This window comes from Callithrix jacchus, chromosome 4, assembly GCF_049354715.1.
Source record: "Callithrix jacchus isolate 240 chromosome 4, calJac240_pri, whole genome shotgun sequence".
NCBI classification, from domain to species: Eukaryota; Metazoa; Chordata; class Mammalia; order Primates; family Cebidae; genus Callithrix; species Callithrix jacchus.
Window position 1 is genome coordinate 167943408 of NC_133505.1, and position 23195 is coordinate 167966602.

At 42.4% G+C, this 23195-nt stretch overlaps 1 protein-coding gene and 1 long non-coding RNA gene across 8 annotated transcripts in view; one reads left to right on the forward strand and one right to left on the reverse strand.

The window, feature by feature from the left end:
- PRKN (parkin RBR E3 ubiquitin protein ligase) overlaps nucleotides 1-23195 on the reverse strand; it is a 1467397-nt gene that overhangs the window by 143438 nt on the left and 1300764 nt on the right. The window lies entirely within an intron of this gene.
- LOC144582238 (uncharacterized) lies at nucleotides 1270-9903 on the forward strand. Its single transcript, XR_013534667.1, has 2 exons — nucleotides 1270-1388; nucleotides 3342-9903. It is a non-coding gene; the product is annotated as an uncharacterized LOC144582238 (long non-coding RNA).

Genomic DNA, 23195 nt, shown 5'->3' on the forward strand with positions numbered 1-23195 from the left:
TATCATCACTGCAGTGTTTTCTTTTTTTTGAGGGGGGTACGGAGTCTCGCACTGTCACCAGGATGGAGTGCACCATGTGCGATCTCAGCTCAAAGCAACCTCCCCGGTTCAAGTGATTCTCCTGCCTCAGCCTCCTGAGTAGCTGGGATCACAGGTGCTCGCCACCATGCCCAGCTAATTTTTGTATTTTTAGTAGAGACGGGATTTCACCATGTTGGCCAGGATGGTCTCCATCTCTTGACCTCGTGATCCGCCTGCCTCGGCTTCTTAAAGTGCCGAGATTCCAGGAGTGAGCCACTGCGCCCGGCCACTGCAGCAGTTTATAGCTGACCGTGACTATATAATTTGTGAAACCTAGTGCAAAACAGTAACATAGAGCCCCTTCAAAAATGATTTAGTGTTTCAAGATGTTAGCAGTGGAGCCTCTAACTCTATGGGGTCCCTGTGTGACTGCACCGGTCACAAGCCCCAAGCTGGCCTGATTTTCCCATTCCACCATCACAACAATCTTGGAAAAAGAATCTTAATTCTCTTATTTCACATATGAGAAAATTGAGAATTAAACAGCTTGCTTAAAATCGCATACTTACAAGATGCTGGAAGCCAGAGTGTGATTACATTGGTATTATTACCATTGTGATGACGGGTCTTTTGTGCATTCCTGGGCTTTAGGGCACGGGAGCCAAGTACACCATTACAGTAAGCAGACAAGACTCAGGAAATCTTGTCTCCTTTGTAGGAAATCACCTAACTGGAACCCTCCATGGAAGGTAAGAAAGAGTCAACGTCTCCCCCATCACACGCTAAGTGAATGTTCTCTCTTGCTAGAAAGTATAATTAGTAATTTCAGGCCTTATCTGAAATACCTGCCTCAGCACATGCTGAAGAGTATCAGTAAAGAAAAGCAGGCGCCGCTTTTAATTTCACTGCTGTAACTAATTAGCATTAGAGAAACCATTTTCATAAGCAATGTGCTAACAACCCATTGGTAACTGGGAATGAAAGCTGATGGTGCAGCTTTCTCCATGGAAACCAGGCACGGAGGAAAGCGGCTCACAGCCACGAAGAGGGGAGGTCTGAGCGAGGCACGAGGTGCTGGCGGGTGGGCACTGCCCCCGACTTCCGACGCTACGAAGGATGTTGGGATATCCCAGTCAAGGGCAGCGTTTGGAACATGCCCCCATTGAACTGTTTTGTAGATATTCCTTAAAAGCTATTCAAAATGCAGCAAGGTTCTGTTAGAAAGGGCTCCTCCCATTAAAATCACGTGGTTTTTCCTGAAGAATTCCTATCAACTCTTCCACCCAACATATCCTACCACTGTATCCAGTACAGGGGGCTGAGGCATCAGGGAACGTAAGGAAAAGAAGCTTTGCCGCACAAAGAGGGTAGGTAGTGTATCTGGTAATTTAAAAAGGCAGCTGTCATTACCTTCCGGGTTTTGGGATGAAATCTTACCGTTCCGTCTGAGCACTTTATTATTGTTCTTACTGATTGTGCCCAAGAACACATTAGTGAATTGGCACAAGTCCTCTGTCATTTTCTTCTCTCCATACAAACTCAGTTTGGGCAGTTTTTCAAAGAAGAAGGAAGGGAGAAAAGGGAGGCGGCGGGGAAGCCAAAAGGAACACGAATCAAGTGTGTTAGAGTTACTTTAGAAAATCAGTGCCGTCCATTTTGCGGCGGGGTGGGGGGTGGGGAAGGAGTACAAGAACATCATACTGTATCAATGATGGATTCAGCAGTCACTTAGCATGAAAAATGTAGGTGACTTTTAAAGAAACAATTGCAAGTGAAATTGTTAATGAAACTTATGAAACTTTGAAAATCGTATATTTAAATAGATAACATAAAAACAAGAATACCTTAAAGCATGTTCCTCAACTAGGTTTCACAACAAATGATACATTTAAAGTTTTGTGGCTCAAATATTCATGCTTTAGGAACTGTGTGGCAAACATGTACTAATCACAGTCCCATGACTTACTGACTGTGTGAAGAATATTTGGCAGCAGGCTAGAGTACTGTGTGAGGTTCTCTTAGGGTCAAAAGAATCTCCCTCAGGAAGCTTCTATAAAAAGATGTCCTTGTCCCTTCCCTTAGGTTAAGAAAACACTGTCATCAATAGGAATATGAGTAGATTTATGAAATAATATGAATAAGTTCTTTAAGGGAGAAAGCCATCATAGATTAGTTTGAGAATTGGCTTTTAGATACCTACTTTCTCTGTATAATTTGGAATGTTTTAGAAAAAAAAATGGGAATGAAGTACAATGGACATTAGCTGGGCAGGGAAGCGTGAAGAAGGCTTTCTGTGTTACGGCTAATTCCCTGCAAGCGCCTGACTTTCAGAGCATTTGACTGAGTACTTGGCTGTTCTCAAACATGAGGCCAGCACGTGGTTAACGACCCCAATTCTGGCATTGTTTCTGGGTCTTCTTTTTTTTTGCACAAAGGTTAATTGAATTTTTACAAGGGTTTTCTAGAGGACTTGCACAGCTTTTTGGTATTAAAACAAAAGGCCATCTTATAATAGACTTATAATATGACTTTCATAAGCACTTTAAGTATTTTAGTAACTGTGTGGCACATTTAACGTTTCATAGCTTTTGAGACTTTCTGCAGACATTCTCAGCATCTTCACTGAATGTAATCACAAGTCTGGCGATGCAGAATTCTTCCTTCTCCCTCGGCTTCGTTTTAAGTTTGACAGTGAATTTGGTTTTGTAAAACAATGCTGGGGAGAAGATTCATGGGACTTCTCAGCAGTTTCTCTATATGTGTTTTGCAGATAAATGATCTTTCTGGCTTGTGACAACCAACAACTGTGCTCGCCCCGCCAAAAAAAATCATGAATATGACCTCCCCAGAGATGCTGAGAGTTATGTGAAATAGAGAGAACTATTTTCATAGTTGCACATTAATTGGCTGAGTTGGCTTTGTATTTCAGATCAATCCCAAAGCACTGGTTAATAGTTAGAAAAATGTTTCACAGTGTTCCATTTTGACTTCCCCCTGAAAATCCATGATAAAGATTGAGCATGGTTGAGAGACTTGTCATGCCCCAGGATGCTTGCCTGGGTGACCCTTCGGGCTTTCTCTATAAGGTTAGGAAAGGGGTGGGAGCCAACAGAACATGGACTTGCATGAATCTCCAGCACATAAACTCATGGAACATCCATGGAATTTACTGCACTTCAATAAGCTCAATTCTATCCTTACCTCAAACATCACACCCCTAAAGGTGCCATCCACATTAATGCCCCCCATCCCCAATAGAGAGCACATTAGTAGTTCACATAGGCTATTACTCACTGTGACCTCTTTTACTTATTTCTTAGGGCATGGGAGTGGCATATTAAGATCCTGGCAGGAGCACAAGTCACAATAGGAAAGACATGGAATCAACCCAGATGCCCATCAATGACAGATGGATAAAGACCATGTGGTACATACACACCACGGAATACTATGCAACTATAAAAAGGAACAAAACCATATCCTTTGCAGGGACATGGATGGAGCTGGAAACTGCTACCCTCAGCAAACTAACGCAGGAACAGAAAACCAAACACTGCATGTTTTCACTTATAAGTGGGAGCTGAATGATGAGAACACATAGACACATCGGAGATCAACACACACTGGGGCCTACTGGGGGTTGAGGGGAGAGAGCATCAGGAAGAATACCTAATGGATGCTGGACTTAATACCTAGGCGATGGGTTGACAGGTGCAGTAAACCACTATGGCACACGTTACCTATGTAACAAACCTGCACATCTTGCACATGTACCCAGAACTTAAAGTGCAAGGTTGAAGAAAAAAAGAAGATCCTGGCAGGGTTTTAGCTTAAAGAAAATTTCTGGGTTTTGCACGTGGCCATTTTCTGAATGCCCATAATTGGCTTTCAAACCAAAGTCCTTCTGGAATGCTGAGACGCCCTGGAAACCTTTAGATGGCCCATCCAGCCCAAAGAAAGCTGTTGTGGCTGCTGCTATTTGTATCGTTATTTCCATTACTAACAATAACTAAGATGCGCTGGGCATGCTATGTGTTAAGGAGTGTCCCAAGTGCTTAGTAAGCATCGATCAGTTTCATTTTTACAACCCTGTGGAATAGGAAATGGGATTCACTCTTTTTAAAGATGAGACGGTGCTTGGGAAGCTTAGGAAGGTTTCCCAAAGCAAGCTGTGGGTATGGACAGCATCAGAACTCAATGCAGGGAGTCTGACTCAGGGTGTTCAATCTTAGCATTGCTGATGTTTGGGACCAGACGATTCTCATGGGCCTGTCCTGGGCACTGTCTGGCATTCGGCAGCATCCCTGCCTCTACCCACCAGATGCCAGAAGCTCCCCCAGTGGTGACGACCAAAATTGTCTCCAGACATGACCACATATCCCCTGGGGACAAAATTGCTGGCAGCTGAGCACCACTGCTCTAACTCAAAGGTGTCTGCTCCTGCCCACCTGCCTCTGCTGCCTGCCGCTGGCTTCCCCAGATCTGACTGGTCCTTTTCTTTCTTCTTTGAGGCGGAAATCATGTCAGACCAGCATCAGTGGCAAAGGAACCAGTCAGACCAGCCCAGGTGACAGCTTTGACAGACCAAGCATTTTTGTCACATATTAGCTTTCGAGAATCAATATGCATAGGCTGGAATGACACTTTCAATAAATCAACATTCAGGCTATAGCAAACCTATTAATATTCTGGAGAATTCATCGTGTACCAAGCCAGTCATTCAGATGACTATATATGCCTTAGGTCTTTTTATGAAATAAATTAGATTTAATTTGGTAGGCTAGGCAGAGTGGGCAGAGGGTGCCTTGCATTTCCCGGTCATCCAGTGTGTGCTGTGATAAAAACCTTAATGGGCATCTCCATCAAATTATTCTTGCAATGTTCCCATTGGCTTTTTCTTTGAAATAAAACCCACATCCCGTTCTCCTGTTTCCCTCTTCCTAATTCATCTTGCTCTTGCCTGTGTTCTATAGTGGACAATGTGGACACTCAGATGGGGCTGATTTTCTAATCAATGGTAACAATTGAAGTTATACATGAAAATATTACCATAGTCAACTATATTTAAAATCCATAGGCTAGCTTGCATCTCCTCCCAAACCACCCTAATTCATATAGGAGGGGGTCAAAGTTTAGGGGAATATGAAGATGTTTCTAACATTTAGATGCAATGTCTATAAGAGAGCAGTTTCTAGTTGTGATGAATTAAGCTAGAAAACAACATTGTTTTTGGACAGGTTCACATGAGAGAATGAAGAAAATGTAGAGAGAGGCATCCTAAGAAAAACAGAATATTCTAGACCGAACTGGAATAATCTGGAGACTTAGAACAATAATATATAAGGTGACTAGCATTGCTTTATATTGAAATGTCATGGAATTGTTTTAGCTTTTAAATATGGGAAAATCAGTTAAAGATGGAAACACTGACAAATCTGAGAATTTTAAACTGATAAGTTTATCTTAAACCGTAAGATTCTACTAGGCTTTAAGAATATAATTTTATGGAATGTGAGAATTATAAGGTACCTCAAGATTATCTGGAAGGGATGTTAGTTTTTAGCAAAGAAAATATTATCCAGAAACCCATTTTTTAAAAGCAGATAAACTATTTTTAATAAATTGAGCTTATTTTTGGTGAGCACAAACTTGAAATAGACACATGTAATCATGTATTATTTCATTCTTTATTTCATTACATTGCCTAGATCAAGCAAACACTGATACATGCAGATAAGTGTTGCAAACAGTTATTTTTTTAAATACCTCATTTTGCAATTTTGTAATGCATTTTATTAAACAGAAACTTTAGCTGCACAAAATCATGAATTTTTAATTTCTGTTATGAGTATGTATATGTTTTTTGTTATAGTTTGTAAATAGTCTATGATATATTTTAAAAGGAAATTTGAAGTCAGATTTCATGCATAAAACCATGAGGATTTTAGGAACACGTTCTGACAAGCAGTGGTGTTAATACAGCTTTTCACATAAGAGGTGAGTTAACAGAGGCTCGCAGCAGATACGTCACGGGGACAGAGTCACAGGCTGGCAGGGCAAGGATCAGAACGTAGGTCCTCTGCCTTGAAAGCTTGTGCTCTTTTTGGTGCACACTGCCTCTATTATTAAATTACTTAATTTATCCGAGCAAAAAGCAAAACCTTGGGGATGCTATTAGCAATTTACTATTTCCAGCTCTTTTGGGACTCTCTTAATTGCCCTTTCATAAATGCTGCTCATTATGATTAAGACTCTGATTAAATGTGAAAGTCTAGAATTTATATAATGTTACAGACATATTTAATATCAATTTAAGGCAGAATTAATTGTGTATTCCAATTTTTTAGCACTATAATACACACTTCAATCAAGGATTTTTCAAGAGCCTGCTTTGTGCTGGCAGGACCTGATTTTTCCCTCAGGAAGGTCACAGTTTAATTAAGGAGAGCTCATATTAGTAACAGTAAACATCAGTGTCGAGCTGAGCTTCCTGAGCTCAGCTACCTGGAGGTCAGGGGCATGTGAGCTTAGTGGATAGGTACCACGGAGTGAGACGGGAAAAGATGGGTGTTCTGGTTGATGTAAGGATGGCTAATGCTTATAGGCAAGTGACTGATAAACACTGCACCAAGGACTGTACATGGATGACGGTGAATTCAAAAGCAATTCTGAATGAAGTCCTATCACTCAACCCCTTTTACAGGAGAAGACATTGAGGCGTAGACTCACGAAGTGGGCTTGTTCAGTAAAAAGTGCTGAGTGAAGGGGCTGAGACTCCTGGCCGCTTGCCTGGTTCAATCCATGCTACTGTCTCCATACACTGCCCCTTACCCATCTGGGTGAGCCAAGGCAAGGTTGACAGTCAGGGGCCTGTGAGATGGCAAAGGAAGTTTCCAGAACTACCAGTGTGTGTTGGGAAGGCAATGAAATGGGTTTGGAAAGGTGAGTTTGGATAAGGCTTGAAGAGCCAGATAAAGGATTTTAGACTATGTTCTAAGGCTTCACCATTTTATAGACTATCTTATTCAAGTTTTGATGGTCATTTAGGTTAAAATAACACCTATTTTAGCCTTGCAAACAACTACAAAGACAAATTAGTTGAATAACATTAAATATTGACTTCTGATGTGATAATATGTGTATTCATGTAGGAGGTAGGGGTTATGCCTTCTTTTCCATTCATTTGAAAAAAGCGCCTATGAAGGCTCGGTATGGAGAGGCACCATGCTTATTGCTTTGGACCTACCCTGCCTCCAGCATGAAGCCTAGCATTAGGAATTCCCCGTTAATGTTCAGTGAATGAATGAATGCAATTTCCTGCCCTGCTCCTGGCCTCCCTCCCTTCCCACCTCTCTCCTTCCTTCCTCCTTTTCGTCTCTCCTGTCGTTAAACACATACTTACTGAATATCTACAAAACCAGTGAAGTCCTTGCTCCTATGAAATGGGGTGGAGAGAGAGGAGAGGCAGAAAATAAACAAGGCAATTGAATAAAGAGTGTAATTCCAGTTAGTGGTAAGAGATGAAGAAAGTAGGGCTGCTTATAGGACAGATCACACAGTGGTTGGGGAAGGCATGGTCTGGGTAGGCCTCGCTCGGGAGGGCACACATGTTCAGAGGGCTAAATGAACAGAGGCAGCCATGCAGAAAGCCGGAGGAAGGTCCTCCAGGAAGGGAGAGTCAAGGCCCTAGGAAGAGGACAAGTCTAGGAAGAGTTCTCAGTTAGAGAACACCATGAAGGGCCAGGGGACTGGAGAATTGTCAACAAAGGGAAGGTGATAGGGCCAAGGACAGAAGGCCAGGTCACATAGGTCTTTGTAGGGTTAGAAGAACTCCAGATTTTCTTCTCAGGAATAAAGCTGCTGAAATTGTTAGTATAAATTATAATGGAGCTTAAGTAATGTTCACGGAGGAATAGAGAAGGTAACAGAGACCAAGGAGTATATTTTAATGTATTGTTTTAATTAACTGTTTTTAGAGAGAGGGTCTTCCTCTGACAATTAGGCTGAAGTATGTTGGTGTCATCATAACTCACTGCATGAATTCCTGGGCTTAAGTGATATTCCCGCTTCAGCCTCCTGAGTAGGTGGGAGTAGATGTGCAGGCGTGCGTCACCACATCTGGCTAGTTTTAAACTTTTTTGTAGAGATGGGGTCTCACTGTGTTGCCCAGGCTGGTCTTAAACTCTTGACCTCAAGTGATCCTCCCACCTTAGCCTCCCAAAATGTTAGGATTACAGGCGTGAGCCACCACACCCGGCCTGACAAGGAATTGTTGACAGTGAATCTTGACTACTAAGAGACTAGGGGACCGTGAAAGAAAACAGCACATTAACCAGGAAGAGGACATTTGACATACTGAAGGACGGAGAGGAATTAGGCAGCAGAAAATTAACACAGACCCTTGGAGATGAAGAGGTCACAGTCACCACTGGCTAATAACCCATCGTGAAGACATTTCTCAGGAATGAGGGGACTAGAAGAAAAACATGGAAGAAAAGGGGCTAAGAGTTTTCAGACTTCTCACAATAGCATTCAAAAAGAGTCTCAAAAATAAAAACCAGTTTTGGCACACAGATTTCTAGGACATAATTCGTTCTCCTGCTTCCTATCCTTCCTTCCCTCCTGTCCTTCCTTTTCTTAATAGAACTTGTTTTATTTATACACTTTGTATTTTAGTTTCCTTGCCAGTAAAGTTATTATATTCATACTGGAAAAAAAAAAACCTGGGCAATATAATTAAAAAAATACAAATTTCTGGCCAGGTGCGGTGGCTCATGCCTGTAATACCAGCACTTTGGGAGGCTGAGGTGGGTGGATTACCTGAGTTCAAGAGTTCAAGACCAGCCTGGCCAACATGGTGAAACCCCATCTCTACTAAAAATACAAAAATTAGCCAGGCATGGTGGCACACACCTGCAGTCCCAGCTACTCGGGAGGCTGAGGCAGGAGAATTGCTTGAACCCAGGGGCAGAGGTTGCAGTGAGCCTAGACGGTGCCACTTCACTCCGGCCTGAGTGAAAGAGTCAAACTCCATCTCAAAAAACAAACAAAACCAAAACAAATTGTCTATATTTTAGAACGATCTACATAATAATTTTGTTTGCTATACTTGGAACTTTTTTTTAACCTGCTAGGGATCTATCACATTAATTATTGATGCAGGAATTCCTAGATTGTCATTACTATGACATTTATGGTATATTTCCTCCTTGAATTGTGAAGACCTGATTTATTAGGTGAAGGATGACATTGTTTTCAAGGGAAAGGAACGCTGCTAAAAGCCAAGCCATTACATGAAGGCCTTCCTCCAGGCTCTGCAGGAACTCCCCAGTTCTTGGCTTGATGCTGATTATGCTAACACCAACTTCTGGATTTAGTCGAGTTCCAATGGCTTCCGCCATACTGCTCGCAATTACCTTAGGCAGGGCATCCAATTCCCACAGTGACTCCTAGGTTCTGCTTACCCATCTGTTCCTGCAGTGGCATCAAGCCCCAGAAAGAAGGTAGCTATTGGAATCTTCCAACTTAATGTCCCATCGAGAGGACCTAGACCAGCAATTACAATACAGTGATGTAAGCATTTTCCTCCTCCAGCCGAGTTGAGGAAGAAAAGAGGTGCTGACAAATATGAGGCCAAGGAGTATCCCTGGTCATGAAGGCTTTGAACCCTCCTCCAGGTGTGGAGAGCCATCTTTGGAGGGTTCCCTCCCAGCACAATAGTGCCATGGCGGTGGTTTGTCCCTCTAATCTATGTAAATTTCTCTACTTTTATTTCCTTTTATCTATTTTTTTTTTTTTTTTTTGAGAAAGAGTCTCACTCGTTTGTCCACGCTGGAGTGCAGTGGCACAGTCTCAGCTCACTGCAACCTCCGCCTCCTGGGTTCAAGTGATTTTCCTCTCTCAGCCTCCCAGTAGCTGGGATTACAGGCACGTGCCACCACGCTTGGCTGATTTCTGTATTTTTAGTAGACACAGGGTTTCTCCATTTTGGCCAGGCTGGTCACGAACTCCTGACCTCAGGTGATCCGCCCGCCTTGGCCTCCCAGAGTGCTGGGATTACATGTGTGAGTCACCGCGCCTGGCCAGATCTCTCTACTTTTCATAGATACCAAAAGGGTTTGGCTGTGTGTCCCCACCAAGTCTCACGTCAAACTGTAATCCCCAGCGCTGACTGGATCATGCGGGTGGGCTTCTTACAGTTGTGTTAGCACCAGCCCCTCGGTGCTGTTCTTCGTGATCATGAGTGAGTTATCGCGAGATCTGGTTGTTTAAAATGTGGCATCTCTCCTCCCTCTCTTTCTTCCTCCTGCTCCCACCATAGAGATGCTTTGAATGTTTCCTGTGGCCTTCCGAGAAGCCAAGCAGGTGCCAGCATTATGCTTCCTATACACCCTGTGAAACTGTGAGCCAATTAAACATCTTTTCTTTATAAATCACCCAGTCTCAGTTATTTCTTACCCACCCTCAGTGGGAGGGTGAACCACTGCCTGTGTTCAGATTTTATTACAGTCAAACACTTTCAGTTATACAGCAGGTAACTTCAAGGTATTTTAGAAAGATATGGTTCTCTTAGAAAGCTTTATATGGACAGTTGGGTAGGTGGGCGGGCTGGTGCACAGGGTGATGCCTGCAGGAAGAAGGATTGTACTCATTCATTTCCCCAGGGCTTTCCCCATAGCTCTGTGAACCACACAGGGAGTGTGAGAGACATCGATGGGGTAGGTTTCAGGCTGCCCTACTGCACCTGGTTGAACATCGTTGCTCGGGTTGTTCCTGTGAGTCCAAAGGGGGAGAGAGTCTAAGAGTGAGCTATGAGTTTGAGTTTTGGAGAAACGACTGACGAGGCTTGTGATTTGGGCAAATCCATTCTCTGCACCTGGCAGTGCTGGTACATTAGGTGAAGGCACGACTGCAGAGTGGCCTGGAGAGAAGTTCACATCCCAGCCGTTTCATTTGCTCCTGGAACTTTGTACAGGAAAGTGACTTAACTTCTTTGACCTTGTTTTTTTTCACCTTTTTAAGACAAGTCTTAAGACATGACCTTTCTCATAGGATTGTTGGGAGAATTAAGTAAGGCAAAACCCGTAAGATGTATAAGAAGTGCCATAAGTAAATGCTCAGTACGTGTTAGCGGTCATCCATCTCGCTGCTGAGATTCAAACTGAATATCACTGTATTAGTGGAAGCACTTTGTTAAGACCTAAATCAGTGTTAGTTATTTTAATGATGAGATTGAGTATTGCTTCATCCTTGGTGCTACTCTCCTCAGTCACTTTGCCATGATTTAAAGATGCAGAAGCTTTGCCAATGATTTAAATATTGTCAGAGGGATGGCACAGGCGTCGGTGGCTCTCCTAGAGAGACAAGACCCAGATTATGGCCTTCGGGTGACAGCTGATATTGATAAGAGGTAAAAGTAAAGTTTTCTTTTATGTTCAAATATAAAGTGCATTAAGAACTCCTGGGAGAGGGATCCAAGATGGCCGAATAGGAACAGCTCTGGGGTGCAGTTCCCAGCGAGAACAACACAAAGGGTGAGTGATCACTGTATTCCCAAATGAGTTTTTACTGCCCACAGACCAGGAGATTCCCAGGCTGAAAAGTGTCACAAGTTTCCAGCATGGCTCTTTCAACCGGCGTAGCAGGTCTCCACACAAAAACTCACACAAATCTGGGTGGCTGTTCCAACTGGTGCCTGGAATGCCTGGGAGACAGAGACACCCATTCATTCAACTGAAAAAAATGGGGGTTGAAACAGGGAGCCAGGTGATCTGGCTCAGAGGGCCCCACACCCAAAAAGACCAGCAATCTGAAATGCTCTGGATTGAGAGTTTCACAGCAAGCTCAGCTGGACCTCGGATGTTCCAGCTCTGTTAGGGGAAGGGCATCCGCCATTACCGAGGCAGTCCATTATTACTGAGGCAGTCTGCCATTACAGAGGCAATCTGCCATTAGCAAGGCAGTCCGCCACTGCCGAGGCAGTCCGCCATTACAGAGGCAGTCCTCCATTACTGAGGTGGTCTGCCATCATTGAGGCAGACTGTCATTACTGAGGCAGTTCTAACTATACCTCTATAAACAAAACAGCAAGGAAGTTTACACAGCAGTTGGGCAGAGCCCACAGCAGCTCAGCAACACCTCTGCTGGCAGACTGTGTCTAGGCTACCTCCTAGCTGGGCAGGGAGCTCTGAAAAGAGGCAGCAGCATGTCAGGAATTTATGAATAAAGCCCCACCTTCCCAGGACAGAGCACCTGGGAAAAAAAGGCAGTTATGAGTTCTGCTGCAACAGACTTAAATGTACGTGCCCAGCAGCTATGGACAGAACAACGGAGCTAATAACCCAGCACTTGAGCTTCTATAAAGGACAGACTGTATCCTCAAGCAGCTCCCTGACCCCCATACATCCAAAGAGTCATCTCATAAAGGAGAGCTCAGGCTGACATCTGGCGGATATATCCTTCTGGGACGAAGATAACAGAAGAAGAAACTGGCAGCAACCCTCACTGTTCTGCAGCTGCCGCACGCAGGTGATCCCCAGGCAAGCAGGGTCTGGAGTGGACCTCCAGCAGTCCTATAGCAGAAAGGCCTGACTGTTAGAAGGAAAACTAAAAAAACAGAAGGCAATAACTTCATCATCAACAAAAAAAGTCCACTGAGAGACCCCATCCAAAAGTCACCAACTACAAAGACCACAGGTAGATAAATCCACAAATATGGAAAGAAACCAGCACAAAAAGGATGAAAACACCCAAAACCAGAATGCCTCTCCTCCTCCAAGGGATCTCAACCATCAACAGCAAAGGAACAAAGCTGGATGGAGAACTAGTCTGATGAATTGACAGAAACAGGCTTCAGAAGGTGGGTAATAAAAAAATTCTCTGAGCTAAAAGAACATGTTCTGACCCAATACAAAGAAACTAATAACCTTGAAAAAAAGGTTTGATGAAATGCTAATGAGAATAAACAGCTTAGAGAAGACTATAAATGACTTAATGGAGCTGAAAAAATCAACAGAAGAACTTCATGAAGCATACACAAGTTTCAACAGCTGAATTGACCAAGCAGAAGAAAGGATATCAGAGATTGAAGATTAACTCAATAAAATAAAATGAGAAGGTAAGATAAGAGAAAAAAGAGTGAAAAGAAATGAACAAAGCCTCCAAGAAATATGGGACTATGTGAAAAGACCTAATCTATGTTTGATTGGTGTATGTGATGGAGAGAATGAATCCAAGCTGGAAAACACTCTTCAGGATATTATCCAGGAGAACTTCCCCAACCTAGCAAAGCAGGCCAATATTCAAGCCCAGGAAAGACAGAGAATACCACAAAGATATTCCTCAAGAAGAGCAACCCCAAGGCACATAATCATCAGATTCACCAGGGTTGAAATGAAGGAAAAAATGCTAAGCGTAGCCAGAGAGAAAGGTCAGGTTACCCACAAAGGGAAGCCCTTCAGACTCACAGCAGAACTCTCAGCAGAAACCCTACAAGCCAGAAGAGAGTGGGGGCCAATATTCAACATCCTTAAAGAAAAGAACTTTCAACCTAGAATTTCATATCCAGCCAAACTAAGCTTCATAAATGAAGGAGAAATAAAATCCTTTAAGAACAAGCAATTGCTGAGAGATTTTGTCACCACCAGGCCTGCCTTACAAGAGCTCCTGAAAGAAGCACTAAACATAGAAAGGAAAAACCAGTACCATCCACTCCAAAAACATACCAAATGGTAAAAAGCATTGACACAGTGAAGAAACTGCATTGACTAATGGGCAAAACAACAAGCTAGGATTAAAATGGCAGGATAAATTCACACGTAACAATATAACCTTAAATGCAAATGGGCTAAATGCCCCAATAAAAGACACAGACTGGCAAATTGGATAAAAAGTCAAAAACCATCAGTGTGCTGTATCCAGAAAACCCATCTCACATACAAGGACACACATAGGCTCCAAATAAAGGGATGGAGGAAGATTTACCAAGCAAATGGAGAGAGAGAGAGAAAAAAAAGCAGGAGTTGCAATCCTAGTCTCTGATAAAATAGACTTTAAACCAACAAAGATCAAAAGAGACAAAGAAAGGCACTACATAAGGGTAAAAGGATCAATGCAACAAGAAGAGCTAATGATCCTAAATATATATGCACCCAATACAGGAACACCCAGATATATAAAGCAAGTTCCTAATGACCTACAAAGAGACTTAAACTCCCACACAATAATAGTGGGAGACTTTAACACTCTGCTGTCAATATTAGACAGATCAATGAGAGAGAAAATTAACAAGGATATCCAGGACTTGAACTCAGATTTGGACCAAGCAAACCTAATAGACATTTACAGAACTCTCCACCCCAAATCCAGAGAATATACATTCTTCTCAGTACCACATCACACCTACTCTAAAATTGACCACATAATTGGAAGTAAATCACTCCTCAGCAAATGCAAAAGAATGGAAATCATAACAACCAGTCTCTCAGACCACAGTCCAATCAAATTAGAACTCAGGATTAAGAAACTAATTCAGAACTGCACACCTTCATGGAAACTGAACAACTGCTCTTGAATGTTGACTGGATAAACAATGAAATGAAGGCAGAAGTAAAGATGTTCTTTGAAACCAATGAGAATGAAGACACAACGTACCAGAATCTGTGGGACACATTTAAAGCGGAGTCTAGAGGGAAATTTATAGCAATAAATGCCCACATCAGAAGCAAGGAAAGATCTAAAATCAACACCCTGTCATCAAAATTGAAAGAGCTAGAGGGGCAAGATAAAAAAAAAACCAAAACTCAAAAGCTGGCAGAAGACAAGAAATAACTAAGATCAGAGCTGAACTGAAGGAGATAGAGACACAAAAAACCCTTCAAAAAATCAATAAATCCAGGAGCTGGTTTTTTGAAAAGATCAGCGAAATAGACAGACCACTAGCCAGATTAATAAAAAAGAAAAGGAGAAGAATCAAATAGATGCAATAAAAATGATAAAGAGAATATCACCACAGATTCCACAGAAATACAAACTACCATCAGAGATTACTACAAACAACTCTATGCACACAAACCTGTAAACCTGGAAGAAATGGATAAATTCCTAGACACTTGCACCCTCCCAAGTCTAAACCAGGAAGAAGTTGAAACCCTGAACAGACCAATAACAAGGGCTGAAGTTGAGGCAGCAATTAATAGCCTACCACCCAAAAAAAGCCCAGGTTCAGATGGGTTCATAGCAGAATTCTACCAGATATGCAAAGAGGAGTTGGTACCACTACCTCTGAAACTATTTCAAACAATACAAAAAGACAGAATCCTTCTCAAATCATTTTATGACACCAACATCATCCTGATACCAAAACCCGGCAGAGACTCAACAAAACAAGAAAACTTCAGGCTAATATCCATGATGAACATATATGCAAAAGTCTTCAATAAAATACTGGAAAACTGATTGCAACAGCACATCAGAAAGCTTATCCATCACGATCAAGTAGGCTTCATCCTGGGGATGCAAGGCTGGTTCAACATAGGCAAGTCTATAAACATAATCCATAACATAAACAGAATGAAAGGCAAAAACCACATGATTATCTCAGTAGATTCAGAGAAGGCCTTCAACAAAATTCAATAGCACTTTATGCTAAAAACTCTCAATAAACTAGGTATTGACAAAATGTATCTCAAAATAATAAAAGCTATTTATGACAAACCCATGGCCAATATCATACTGAATGGGCAAAAACTGAAAGCATTCCTTTTGAAATCTGGCACCAGACAAGGACACCCTCTCTCACTATTCTTACTCAATATACTATTGGAAGATCTAGCCAGAGAAATCAGGCAAGAAAAAGAAATAAAGGGTATTCAATTAGGAATGGAGGAAGTCAAATTGTTTCTATTTGCAGACAACATGATTGTATATTTAGAAGACCCCATTGTCTCAGCCCAAAATCTCCTGAAACTGATAAGCAACTTCAGCAAAGTCTCAGGATAGAAAATCAATGTACAGAAATCACAGGCATTCCTATACACCAAAAACAGACTTAAAGAAAGCCAAATCAAGAATGAACTGCCATTCACCATTGCTACAAAAAGAATAAAATACCTAGGAATACAACTAACAAAGGATGAAAAGGACCTCTTCAAGGAGAACTACAAACCATTGCTCAATGAAATAAGAGAGAACACAAACAGATGGAAAAACATTCCATACTCATGGTCAAGAAGAATCAGTATTGTGAAAATGGCCATACTGCCCTAAGTAATATATAGATTCAATGCTATCCCCATCAAGCTACCTATGACCCTATTCACAGAACTGGAAAAATAAAAACACCATAAACTTCATATGGAACCAAAAGAGAGCCCACATAACCAAGACAATTCTAAGCAAAAAGAACAAACCTGGAGACATTATGCTACCTGGTTTCAAACTATACTACAAGGCTACAGTAATCAAAACAGCATGGTACTGGTACCAAAACAGAGATATAGACCAACAGAACAGAACAGAGGGCTTGGAGGCAACGCCACACATCTACAACCATCTGATCTTTGACAAACCTGACAAAAACAAGCAATGGGGAAAGGATTCCCTGTTTAATCAATGGTGTTGGGAAACTGGCTAGCCATGTGCAGAAAGCAGAAACTGGATTCCTTTCTGACACATTAGACTAAAATAAACTCCAGATGGATTAAAGACTTAAACAAGGCCTAACAGCATAAAAACCCTAGAAGAAAACCTAGGCAAAACCATCCAGGACATAGGCATAGGCAAGGACTTCATGATTAAAACACCAAAAACATTGGTAACAAAAGCCAAAATAGACAAATGGGATCTAATTAAACTCCAGAGCTTCTGCACAGCAAAAGAAACAATCATTAGAGTTAACCGGCAACCAACAGAATGAGAAAATTTTTTTTTTTTGCAATCTACCCATCTGAAAAGGGGTAATATCCAGAATCTACAAAGAACTAAAACACATTTACAAGGAAAAAAACAAACCCATTCAAAAGTGGGTGAAGGACATGAACAGACACTTTTCAAAAGAAGACATATATGAAGCCAACAAACATATGAAAAAATGCTCATCATCACTGGTCATTAGAGAAATGCAAATCAAAACCACATTGAGATACCATCTCATGCCAGTTAGAATGGCGATCATTAAAAAATCTGGAGACAACAGATGCTGGAGAGGATGTGGAGAAATAGGAACACTTTTACACTGTTGTTGGGAGTGTAAATTAGTTCAGCCATTGTGGAAGACAGTGTGGCGATTCCTCAAGGACCTGAAAATAGAAATTCCATTTGACCCAGCAATCCCACTTCTGGGTATATATCCAAAGGATTATAAATCATTCTAATATAAAGACACATGCACACATATGTTCACTGCAGCACTGCTTACAATAGCAAAGACCTGGAACCAACCCACATGCCCAGCGATGATAGACTGGACAAGGAAATTGTAGCACATATACACCATGGAATACTATGCAGCCATAAAAAACGACGAGTTTGTGTCCTTTGTAGGGACATGGATGAATCTGGAAACTATCATTCTCAGCAAACTGTCAGAAGAACAGAAAATCAAACACTGCATGTTGTCACTCATAGGCAGGTGTTGAACAATGAGAACACATAGACACAGGGAGGGGAGCATCACACACTGGGGTCTATTGGGGGGAATGGGGAGGGACAGTGGGGGGTAGGGCGGTTGGGGAGGGATAACATGGGGAGTAATGACAGATATAGGCGACGGGGAGATGGAGGCGGCTAACCACATTGCCATGTAGGTACATATACAACAATCCTGCATGTTTTACACATGTGCCCCAGAATCTAAAGTGCAATTATATACGTATATATAATATATATATGTGTGTGTGTGTGTGTGTGTGTGTGTGTATATATATATATATATATATATGATGAACTCCTGGGTGAACTCCTGGGAGAAGACCCAGCTTAGGAGCAGTCAACGTAAAAAGTCCCAGGGACTTTAGCTGATGGTAAGCTAAAGCTGTTATGGGCTGAAGACCAGACCACTAAATTCTGTCTGTAATCATAAGATGGTGGAAATTTTGTAATTTTTTCTAGACACCACATCTTAGGAGGGCCTTATCATACCAGGTAGAAAGGACCTTATTAAGTTGGTGGTTTGGAAATATTGTGAATGAAGAACTTTAAATGTTTGAGGATGCCATCTCGAACAAGGATTACACGTTTCTTGCTGGCATGGAGAGTGGAATTATAACAATGAAGTGGGTACTGGGAGAAGGAACATTATTTTAGAAAAGGAAAAAGTAGTAATTTATGCAGCCAAAATGGCATGCGTTGACACATGCGCTGTTCCTACTGTGTTTGCGTAGAGGCTGGTTATTGTGGGGAAGATTCTCACACTGGGTGTCATGTTAGACCAGCTGACTTCAGAGGGCCCTACTATGTTTTATGATTTTATAATATAGCAGGCTGTACAGACCATCTTTAATATAGCCTTAATTTTTATAAAAATGTATCCATGCATATATACATAGTTATAAAACATAAACATTAAATTCTAGTTAAATACCACCAAAGATGAAAATAATAAAGTAGCTTCAAATTTTACGTATTGCAAGGTGATCTATCTGAAATGTCTTCTTGGCCATATTAGAAGAGGACTTAAGATGCAGAAGGGGAGGATCATAGCCTATTCATATTTCCATCTCCCACAAAATATCTGGCACATGTGTAATAATTAAAATTGACAATCTTTATTTTATATTTGCTTGTTTAAAGAAGCATTTTAAGCCCATTATATTTAATAATTAATTTAGCCATCAAAATTGCTCAACAATTTTGGCACTATCATTATTCCATTTGATCCATGAGGACACTGGCATTCACTGGGGTTTAAGTGACTTGCCCAACATCACACATCTAGTAAGTGCTGGGGCTGAGATTTGAACTCAGGAATTCTGGTTCCAGAGCTTGTGTTGTCTATCATCACACCCTATTCCCTCTCCTGATGAAGGTACTCGGTCAGTGTTTATCCAGTTGATGAGCTGATGGGTAGACGGATGAACAGAAAGACTAATGAGGGCTCCAGCACAGAGTCACCTGAATATGTGACAGTGAACAAGGAATGGCAAAGATTACACGGAGAGCAGATGCAGAAAGGGCCGGTGAGGGACACTGTGACACCTCCGTCACTGCTCTCCTTTGAGTTAATTCCACGTAGCATCTTGGGGTGAAACAGAACGACGTGCATTAGCGCAGAGAAGCAAGAGCTTCTTCTCTTGAGTTCTTCCCCTTCCTTTGCAGAGGAGACGTTTTTCTGTCAGAATGATTAGTTAGAAGTGAACAGTGAAGTCCCTCAATTAGCATTCCTTCAAAATGCCATCTGTAAGTGACTAAAGAAGTGACAGCCAGAAGGCAGAACACAGGGCTAACTCGGCAAAGACAAGACAAGAGCCGGGAAGGCAGGTCGCTCAATCAGCCGTTTCCAGCATGCTAACGGGTCCACCCACGAAACCAAACAAATGCTTTCTTCCTACCATGGAGACAGAAACTGAAAAATAATTTTTGACAGCGTGGTATGATTTAGTGGGTGCTTGCAGACACAGCCTATACTTAGTTTTATATCAGATTTAACAGAACACTTCAAACTTTCATAGCCATTTGGCAGCTTGTGAAAAATAAAAAATAAATAGCAACTGCCCCTCGGGGTTACATGCTACAACGAAAGCACCATATCATCAGGACTTCGTGATATCTTGCCAACTCTTACCTCAACTCTATCCAGCACCTGCTCTCCAGGTATGTCAAGGTCACAATATACTTGATTACGTAAAAGCCTCAACAAGAATGTTCTCCATCACCGTGTTATCAGGTGTCCACATCGGCTGAGAAGCCTGACGGGTCCTTTTCATGCCTGTGGAACAAGGGCCTGAATCGTAAGGATAGCAGAGAACTTGTGTTACATTTTGCATTTAAGAAACTATTGCTATGAAGTTTAATGATCAATGATTTCTTTTTCCCTCAAAACTATCTGAAGCCTTCAAATCTGTACAATGAGGCAAGGGACGGAACTAAATTTCTAGTTTCTTCATCCATTGGTTCATTCAGTAACAAAACTGAGCACTTCTATGTGCTGACACTGTGTGAGAGCTTTACACACATTAGCGGATTTCATCAGTATGAAAATGGTCTGCGAAAAGCACACCTATTCCCATCTTACGGGCAAAGAAATGGGCTGGAGAGGTTTCAGTAACATGCACCAGCTGGCTGAGACGCATCTGATGACCTTGTTGCTTTCAATGAACCTGTAAGATCCAAGTCTTCAGCCGAATGTCAGTTTCTTCTGGGATTCATCCCCAGCCTTTCCTGGCTCTTCTAGGACCCCTCCCGCTTGCTCTGCCTTGAACTCTGTCGTATGCACCTTTCTCTCCTGCTACGTTGTTACAATTCTAGAGAGGTGCTGTACATTGGAAACAAAATGCGAGCCACACATGTAAATTTTATTTCAATATCCACTTTAGGAAAGCAAAAAGAAGCAGGTGAAAGAAATTTTGATAATATATTTTATTTACAGCGATACATCAAAACATTTATTTCATCCTTTAATCGGCGTATGAATTACTAATGAGATATTTTACATTCCTTTTTGGTATTAAGCCTTTGAAATCTGGTTTGTATTTTGTACTTGCAACGTACCTCCCTTTGGACTAGCCACGTTTTGAGTGCTCCAAGGATGCCAGCTAGTGGCTACTGCATTTCCCGGCACAGTCCCAGGGGAAGGAATTCTTTTTGTTGCAAACGTGTCATGTGTCTGATGACAGCATGCTGTGGCTTGTAGTTGTCCTGATGTGTATTCTTCTCTTCCCTTCCACAGTGTTAGAAGCCTTTGCTGGGCACGTGTCTGCCAGGCTACAGACTGCATTTCCCAGCCTCTCCTGCTTAAAACGCTTCTTTAAACAAGCGAACGTTCAATAAAGATTGTGCCAGACATTTTGTGGGAGACGGAAATGTGGATAGGCTATGATCCTCTCCTTCTTCAGCTTAAGTCCTCTTATAATTGCCCAGGAAGATGTTTCAGATAGGTCATCTTGCAATAAGTAAAATTTGAAGCTAGTTGATTATTCTCAGGGTACCATGTGACTGGATCTGGTGACCCAGATGTAAACGGAAGTAAAGTATGCAATTTCTGGGTTATGCCCTTAAAGGAAGGCACGTGTCCACCTCTCCTTCTATCTTTGTGCAAGCTGGAAGGCGGGTATGGTGGTAGGCACCTTCCACCATGTGGGCACGCTCAAGGGACAGCAGTGACACAGACCACAGTTTCCTCACCATAGAGCCAGCCATGGGAACTGTGTCCTGAGAGAGAGAAAGAGGTTCCTGCTTGGTTCAGACGGCTGATGTTCATCTTGGATGAGCACAGTCACCTTCATGTACTTTCATCATTTCTGGAACCTGATTCCGTGCTCTCTTGGTGGGGTTGGAACCAACTCCTTCTTCAGGTCTCAGGGAAGCTTTATTTCAGCAGGGAGACCTTTCTAGTATTCTGGAGACTCGGTTATAGCCCTCCCTCCACACTAACATGGCACCCTGAGGCTCCCCTTTCTCAGCATCCGTGCATGGGGTTATTTAACACTGGCATTCGTTCTAGACCTCCACATCATAGGGACAGATCGTGACCATCTTCCGGGCATTTGGCACAGTGCTTAGCACATAGAAGTGCCAAATATTTGTTGAAATATTACATGTAATTAAGAGGCTTAACCTATAACTGACATGCTCTTGCCCTTCCAGGTTTGATGGGAATACAGAATATCAGTAGATTTTCCTGGATCCTGTTAGAGGGCATGAGAATGGCAGGGCACACAGAGAAGGCTGGCTGGGAGTACCGAGCAGCCTGAGTGTCCTGGGTTGAGTTGTATCCCTTACACAGATATGCTCAAGTCCTAACACCCAGTGCCTCAGATTGAGATCTTTGGCAATAGTGTCATTGTGAATGTAGTTAGTCAGGGTAAGGTGTCTTAATCTGTTCTCACGCAGCTAAGAAAGATATACTTGGGGTAATTTATAAAGGAAAGAGGTTTAATTGACTCACAATTCCACATGGCTGGGGAGGCCTCACAATCATGGCAGAAGGCAAATGAGGAGCAAAGTCACATCTTACATGGCGGCAGGTAAGAGAGCTTATGCAGGGGAACTCTCATTTATAAAAACCATCAGATCTCATGAGGCTTATTCATTACTGCAAGGACAGCATAGGGGAAACTGCCCTCATATTCAGTGATCTCTGCCTGGCCCTGCCCTTGACACGTGGGGATCATTACAATTCAAGGGGAGATTTGGGTGGGGACACAGACAAACTATATTATAAGGTCATTCTGAAGCAGGTTGGCTCTAACTGAAACATGACTTGCATCCTCAGAAAAAGAGGAGGGAGACACATGGCGAGAAGGCAGACACAAGGTGATGGGAGCAGAGACTGGAGTGACGCCGCCACAAGCCAAGGATTGCTGGCAAACCCCAGAAGCCAGAAGATGCAAGGAAGGATTCTTCCCCATGGGTTTCAGAGGAAGCAGGGCCTTGGAGGCACCTTGATTTCAGACTGCTGGCCTCCAGAACCTCGAGATGACACACTGTTCTACACCACCCAGCTTGTGGCACTTTCTGATGGCCGCCCTAGGAACAAATATATCAATATATATCCAAATATATTGTGAGGGTTGTGACACCCCCTCACAAACCTGCTGGCATGCCCTTTCCTCCTGGCCACGACTCCACAGCCTGTTCCCAGGGGTCAGCCCACAGGCAGGGGCCAGGTGGCATTGTCGGCTAGTGGCCTGTGGGAAGGGCACTTGTCAGTTCTTCCTTGCTTCTAACATGGATCTTTAAGTCAGGTAAAGAAATACAGGAAGCTCTGCCAAGGAGTGGAAGGGATCTGTACCTCCTTAGGACAACTTCCCAGGGAAGGGCGGGTGGAGGACAGGCTGTCCCCCTACAGGAATCAGGAAAGACATCCCCATTCAGCTCTCACAGGCATTCCTCCTTCAAAACATACCCTCTGGCAAAGGTTATCCTCTAAAGAAAAAAAAGTTCTTGTTCCTTTGTCTTGAACTGGGAATAAATTAGGCGAGATAAGAGACAGATATTACTCCTTTTTAAAACTCTAT